Here is an 8,302-nt window from a genome sequence, read left to right on the forward strand (position 1 = left end):
TACCGGTACCAGGCGGCTGCTGCCAATGCTGAGCCATAGGAACCCGGTGGATAAAGAGTGGCGGACCATCAACCTGTACACGACTGTATAATGTGCAGAAAAGCCCGCCAAACAAATACATCGTCATGCATCATATTACGAATGCTAGTCAAAAATCGCCGGAACTATCGTTCTCATACATACGGCCACGGGAGAGGGGGGGGGGATGAACGTCACAATGACCAGTTGCACAACAAATGGATCGTACAATAATCAGTTATAAATCAGTTATCACTTTGATCATAACGAACTTTACCTAGCACCGGTATAATTCCTCCCCGCTTGCCGCTCTTGTCTGTCATCTGATGATCCTCACAACTATTTCAATGTTGAACTTCATCACCCCGACCCGCACTCTATTTCCACCGAAGTGTTCACTCCATGCAGCACTGTCAATCCCGTGACAGAAGGTGCCGCGCCGACCGTCCGCCGTCCCGCCAACATGCCTCCGTTAACCTTTGGGTGACAAGCCACGATTAACTGTAACTGGTAACTGTAACTGTTAACCACGGTTTAACCACGGTGCCACCTCCTTGGGGCACGCTTATTACCCTACAGCCCGCACTGTGGCCGCCGATTTGAATCCGGTCATCTTTCTCCCCGCGCAAGCAGGGACTGCCACACTGAAACTTCGAGCTGTGTCGCCGGTCTTGAGCACAGGGCCGACTGGCTATCCGTAGTTTTGCAGATGACTGGTGGGTTCCCCCTGTTCATCCTCTGAGTGGTCCAGCGGCCCGCGCAGCGTTGCGACGAGGTCCACCATCGCGGTTCTGTAGCTGCAGCATGTGACTGGCCCGCCTGAGCTCCTCGACGTCGGACCGCGGCCCGAGAGAGAACAAGCTGGGCCGACTGGCCGAGCCAGGCTAATTGCACCAGGTCCATGCCGCCGGCCGGTGCCGTGCACCGGCCTCTGGACTGGGAGATGATCGGATACAGCGAATGCTGCCACCGCCGCCCCAGGTGAGCTACACGTACCAACGCCACTCTACCGGTCCGCTAGGCAAGCCCTGCCACCGACGTGGAAAGCGAGCTGTAACGCACAGGGAACGAAACCCATCAGCAATCGGTGTAGGGGAGGGGATAACATTGCACAAGCGGACAGGAAACAGCACTGATATAGCATCTAGATAACGTTAAGTGAAAGATAACGTTAAGTGAAAATGAAAGACACACACACGCACGTACGCACGCACGCACGCACGCACGCGGTGCAGTCGCCCAAATCTTACCGATTCCCACTCCGGATCGGTGTCAATATAGCATGGCCCAAGACACTAAAACGTTCGTTGATGCTTCAAAGCCAGATTTCGTCGTAGTAAAGACAAAGCTTACGTTTTCAACAATCCTTTTCAGTTAAAATCAGAAACAACAGTTGTGCCAGAACCTATTCATCGCTCTGCACATTACTTTAAAACATATTGCAATTTTAGGTCTTGCAATCTAAGAGCGTGCAAAGAATTGTTACAGGCAAGATAAAACATTTCTGACAAACTTTAAACCCTGAGTCATGCATCAAATCATCCATCGACTCTGCACCCCTGTCAGTAGTTGTGTCGGTTGTAAAATGCACAAAGGTGTTTCAAAGTAGCTACAGCAAGCAAAAGGCTCATCAACCTGACCTACCCGCGTGACTTCATGCTGCTGAGCTGACGTTTGTCATCCATGCTGCCGCCGGCCGCTCCAGCAGCCCAGTCGCGAGTGTACGATCCGCAGCTCTGCGTTGGCCCGGCTTCAGCTTCACGTTCTGAAAATGGGGTCCATTTCACATCAATTCATTGCTGATTGTGATGGCATTTAGAATAGATCATACTAGCCGTTTTCACGACGGGCTACACGACGACGGTTAAAATGTGTCGCTTGCTAAGACACTTCAATGCTGTCTGGTAAGTCTCGCTACAATGTTCAATATCATTGTGCTTGTGCAGGGCATGTAAGCATGAACTTAAAATGCTGCGGGCGGACAAAGGCGTGCACTCCTAGTAGCCAGGCATGGACTCCCTCCCACCGAACTGGGCGCATCTGGGGCATGCACCTGCTACACTTTGCAGACTGGTAACCGCTCCCGTCACTTGACATAAGACGATCGCGTGGCAGGGCCTACCTACCAAGAAGCCAGACTGGAAATAATACACGTTATGCCGAAATGTCCGGCGTGGTGGCGGGATTGCGCCGAAAATTTCAGCGCACGTCCGGTGTAACTTCGCATGTGCCGAATTCAGCGCATGGCGGCGGACGAATTTCTCGGCGCAGGGCGGTCGCATAATTTTTTGACGAAAGACGGTCACCGAATTTGTGCGGTACGCTGGTCAATCTAGCGGCAGATTCGCCCCGCGGGCAGCTCTGGAGAGGTTTCGGGACGAGACCTCCCCGCCCCAGTCGTCGCGTGCTCGAACTGGATAGCCGCTCGAACTCGTCGGAGAAGCGGCTGCCCAGGGAGGCCTCAACCCTCGGCGTGGAGATAGGTATGGAAGACCTTGTTGAACATCGCCAAGCGTCGTTAAATGGAGTAGGGACCCTCCCACCTTCAAAAAAGTTAATGAATTGGCATGAAAAAGATGTCGCTCGGTTCAGAAAGACCAAAAACGAATATCTACCAAATTTCACCGAAAAATATTCACCGGTTTTCAAGATATTAGACTTTTACTTTTGTTTACTTTTTGGGATCTCCGCTGTTCCTAGGGACTTAAGGGTGCGATGTTAATGTTAAGTCAATGGGAGGTGAAAAACCGCAATATCTTGAAAACCGATTGAGATATTAGCCTCAAATTATTAAATTAGATTAGCCTGGCATGTACCTGCTCTATGGGTATACAAAGCCTACTTTGGAAAAGTTGTTTGATTCCGTGCAATATTCACGTTGATATTGCACGATAAAGGTGGAAAAACTGAAAAGTTTGAGCCGAAATTCATTAAACGCCATTCAAACTAGGCGCAAAAAATGAATGGCACCCGCATCTCCTCAAAGTTGACAACAATTCTATGTACTCCGATTTTCCATTTTCTTTTTGCAATGTTGCATAAAATGAAAGTAAAACTTTGCTCATCTTTCAATTTATGTGTGAGGCATAAAACAAAAAACTGGCTACATAGAAATGTGCACAGAACATTTCTTCACACGAAAATGAAGTTTACTTTTCAGAAATATCTGAACTGTGACTGGAATTAAGCCCGATTCATATCCACTTTTTGACGGTTTTGTTGGTTCAAGGGAGTGCCGCTAGATGTCGTATGGGTCTCCGCCTCGGTCCCTGCCGTTCCCCCATGTAATAAAACCCGCGAGTCGCGCCGACCGGCGGGGAGGGACTGTCAACACACGGTGATTTACGGTCTGGGGTTCCCGCGTGTGCCGGTGGCCGTGAAACTCTGCCGGAACAGAAGCGAACTCGGGGTTGTCGGAGGAAAATACGGATGGTGGGTGGATTGAATGAGATTAGTGGATTTTATGTACCTAAGTAGTATATCGATACACAGGTTACCAACTACCAACCTTGGCGCCTATACTTTACCTTCTCCCCTAAATAAACATGGGTATTGCATGTGAACTGTGATGGCATGCTTGAATTTGATTGTGGCCAGTCTGTCTATACGTCAGTAATATCGACATCTTTTTTTTTAAACCCCACATTTGTTCTCCCGTGAAGTTCAGACAAGTTGTTTAGAAACCTTCAAAAAAGGTACAGTCACTCGATTTTTCTCAAGTTTGTCTGTCTTGGCAGATCAAGCAATGCTAGAGCAAGCTTACGAACACACAAATTTGATGATCGGACGATTGGACACTTCTAAAAAAAGATCTTTCGTGCTTCCCGGAAATTCACCGGAGAACAGATGTGGGGTTTAAAAAAAGGTGTCGATATTACAATCGCATAGTACCTACTCTGAAGCTGGATTTGTATAGCGATCACAATTCACAACACGTCGGCAAATAATGTGGTATCGGTATATAGCAACCACATGGTGAAGCTCAAGACCAAGAAGGAACAACCAGTACTACTATGTATTGTAATACTCACGGAAAGTAATAAAACAGTGCATCAGTAGTTATATATCAGCGATGCATCACACATAAATCCCCAGTATGGCGTCTGCTCTGCTGACACAGTGCAGAGGTGAAGCCAATGAAAACATACCAGTATAACCGGCACATAATATTGCATCCATGGCATCATTGGCATATTGCATTCGTACATGACACGAAACTGACACAGATCAAGGAGCGCAAAATGAGATCGGCATGATGCTGAGCGAATGCTTCAGTTTTGACACGATTGCTGAAATTACCTTAGCTGATGCGTGGTCGACATCTGAGCCTATGATATGTTACATCGAAGTCTCATTCACTGTTGTGAGTCGCTCCCTTTTTTACCCTTTTTGCCATGATGGGATGAGTGACAAAAAAAGTTTCAGCTTGTTAGATGTGTGGCAGGGCTAGTCGCCTCATCCTGTATGTTTTTTATTCTTCACGTCTTTGCCCTTGGGCTCCCTATACCTTGACCGCTCACGGAGCGGCATGTGTCGTGCTTTGCGGGGATCTATCATTTCAGGCACGATGCGCTCATCATAAAATGCCTTCACTTTTTCCAGTCTGTTTGCGATGAACGTTTCGTCAGCAGCTATGCGCTGACATGACGTTTCGTTTGGTGTCCAGACAAAAAAGTCACAGAACTTTGCCCCAGTGCAAGCCAACTGGCACTGAACTTGGGTGTAATATTCTTGACTCTTTTTTAGCTCAAGTTTGTCGTCAAGAAAAAAAAACTAGTTAGTCCACTAGAAGACGCAGCCAGTCTTTCCAGTGAAGTGTTCTCTGCACTTTTGGGACATTTCACTTCTACTATGATATGATGTCATCAGACTCAGCTCAGCAAAAAAAAAACAACAAAAAACTCAGCAACCGCTGGGCCGATTTACTTGCGGTAATTTTTTTAGGGTAGCTTGATTCCTTCTACCAAGTATTTGACTTCTTTCGATGCATGTGGGTGACCCCCTATGCACGTGCCACGTGCAAAACGAAGAGGAGTCATTTTTGTAACAATTGCAATATCTCGGTAGTTACTGGGCCGATTGCGCTGAAACTTTGCATGTAGGTAGGCAGTAGGCACCCACTAGGCAATGCATTTTCATGTCCCACAGTTCATGTGCGGTGCTGCTGCACGTGCTCACGTGCAGGGGTCGATTCCAGATCTCGAGAACGGCTGGACCGATTGCGCTCAGATTTGGTTAGCGGTTAGGGATCCGTTAGTAGGGTGCCGTGCGAAAGTCAGTTGAGACCCATTTTGCACGTGCGCACGTGCAGGGTGCCGCTTCTAGATCTCGAGAACGGCTGGTCGATTGCGCTCAAATATGGCACATTGCTAGAGACCGCTTAGTAGGGTACCGTGCACAAGTCAGTTGGAGGTAACCCCTCACAATTTCCCACGTGCAAGGCCCACCCTCTCGCTCGCTCCGTTTGTCGTCCTATAACCCGCGCCCCGCTGGGCTATTCAGCCATACGCGCCCTGTTGGGGGGCAGATTCTGCCCCCTGTCTAACTTCCGAACCGATGGGATCGTGGCAATCGAAAGTTCTCAACAAGGTGGATCTTAAGAGCCCAAATTTTTTTGCTTAAGTAGGTCAGAGGTCAGGTCAAGGTCAGGTCAAGGGTACAAAATGCAAGTTTCTACAGTATCGGCCTTGCACCGTAGTTGCCGAAGAATGGACTGCGACTGATTGCCCAAAACGTGTTCTTAGACTACCAAGACAATATTCGTTGCATACAATGTCATTCAAAGGTCAAGGTCAAGGTCAGGTCAGGTCAGGTCACCAAAAACAAAATATAGAAAAGGGCATATGCGACACATGTTTTATGGGTCATTTTACTTATAGAATTCAATAGGCACACTCAATAGGTGATATGGACCACCTCTGGATGAAATTCAGGTCGAGGTCAGGTCAAAGTCAGGTCAAGTGAGGTCAAATTTTGAAGTTGGTTGTTAAGGCCTAAAAAGGTGTCTATGTGATGCAGTTTTCACGGCGAATCGAATGGTGCTATTTTTGTTTCCGTACGAGGTCTAGAACTTCCAAAAAAATCATTTTTCAAAATTTTTGTGTGTCGTGACGTCATAAAATTTTGAATAACTCCCACATTTTTGAACCAATTCTTCTAAAAATTAGTATGTAGGTGCACATAGAACACCTCTCTGACATATGTTCCGTTTTTTCGATACACTCAAAATTTTGGATTTTATAATTATTTTCCCAAAAGTCAGTTTTTTGAGAAAAAAAATTAGGCCAAAATCTAACATTTTCAAAAACCGAGATAGCCATTTGATAGACAAAGTAGAATCACGTATAACCTTTTTTGTTACGTCTTGATTCCTTTAAAAATGAAGATGTTAGCGGCGTTTGAACTTTTGCCGTTTTTTAAGCGAAAATGGCGAACATGACGTCACTAAAACGTCAATATCTAAAAAAAAATCCGACGGATTTCGCTCAAATTTTCAGGGAACGTGTCAAATTGATGTATGATATAGTACTGAAAGTTTGACGTCGCTGGCGTAACGCGTTTAGAAGTTATTGGCGAAAAACGGGAGGGGGCAGATTCTGTCCCCCCCCCCCCAGCGGGGCGCGGGATAAGGCGTTTTACTGGTAGTATGTGTAGCAATGTGAATCTAGCACTGCATTTCACTAAAACAATGCCGTCAGGTCAATCATGTGAGGATATCAGACGCATTCTTGCGACTAGAGCTGCGGTAGACTCAATATTCGATAACATGTATCCATATCAATTAATCAGTTTCGTTCTAACTGGGTAGTAGGACGTACCTACACCAGGCTAAGGACGGCGCCGGGAAGGCCTGTCGAGAGACGTGTTCCTTCCGCGCGGTGTTTACACACCATGATCTCCCTCAGTCGGCGCCGCCCGCCGCGCCGGCGCAGTAACCAAACGTCGTTATCGTAAGGGCCGTGAAATGAGGAGGGGGAGAAGGTCATTAACGTGGGAAAAAAACGCTCTACCCTGGTGACATCTACTGGCTGAGAATCGGAGTAGTAGTGCTCGGACACCAACGCTGAGCGGAGCCACCTCCGAAGTTAACGCACCCTTAAGGGTGCGATAACTTCGGAGGTGGCTCCGCTCAGCGTTGGTGTCCGAGCACTACTACTCCGATTCTCAGCCAGTAGATGTCACCAGGGTAGAGCGCTTTTTTCCCACGTTAATGACCTTCTCCCCCTCCTCATTTCACGGCCCTTACGATAACGACGTTTGGTTACTGCGCCGGCGCGGCGGGCGGCGCCGACTGAGGGAGATCATGGTGTGTAAACACCGCGCGAAAGGAACACGTCTCTCGACAGGCCTTCCCGGCGCCGTCCTTAGCCTGGTGTATGTACGTCCTGTCCTACCCAGTTAGATCGAAACTGATTATTTGATATGGATACATGTTATCGAATATTGAGTCTGCCGCAGCTCTAGTCACAAGAATGCGTCTGATTTCCTCACATGATTGACCTGACTGCATTGTTTTAGTGAAATGCAGTGCTAGATTCACATTGCTACACATACTACCAGTAAAACGCCTTATAGGACGACAAACGGAGCGAGCGAGAGGGTGGGCCTTGCACGTGGGAAATTGTGAGGGGTACCTCCAACTGACTTGTGCACGGTACCCTACTAACCGGTCTCTAGCAATGTGCCATATTTGAGCGCAATCGACCCAGCCGTTCTCGAGATCTAGAAGCGGCACCCTGCACGTGCGCAAGTGCAAAATGGGTCCCAACTGACTTTTGCACGGCACCCTACTAACGGATCCCTAACCGCTAACCAAATCTGAGCGCAATCGGTCCAGCCGTTCTCGAGATCTGGAATCGACCCCTGCAAGTGCGCACGTGCAGCAGCACCCCACATGAACTGTGGGACATGAAAATGCATTGCCTAGTGGGTGCCTACTGCCTACCTACATGCAAAGTTTCGGCGCAATCGGCCCAGTAGCTACCGAGATATTGCAATTGTTACAAAAATGACTCCTCTTCGTTTTGCACGTGGCACGTGCATAGGGGGTCACCCACATGCATCGAAAGAAGTCAAATACTTGGTAGAAGGAATCAAGCTACCCTACAAAAATTACCGCAAGTAAATCGGTCCAGCGGTTGCTGAGTTTTTTTTTAGCCTTTCAAAAGCGTTACAGCCCGGGCCGGGTCGGGCCGGGCCGCTCTTATTGAGATTTATCCGTTATATTGAAAAGACTTCGTGAGTTGTATCTGTTTTAGTGCTTGTTGGAGGATCATTATTAATG

The sequence above is a fragment of the Amphibalanus amphitrite genome, unplaced genomic scaffold (assembly GCF_019059575.1).
Source record: "Amphibalanus amphitrite isolate SeventyFive unplaced genomic scaffold, NRLGWU_Aamphi_draft 000208F_arrow, whole genome shotgun sequence".
NCBI classification, from domain to species: domain Eukaryota; kingdom Metazoa; phylum Arthropoda; class Thecostraca; order Balanomorpha; family Balanidae; genus Amphibalanus; species Amphibalanus amphitrite.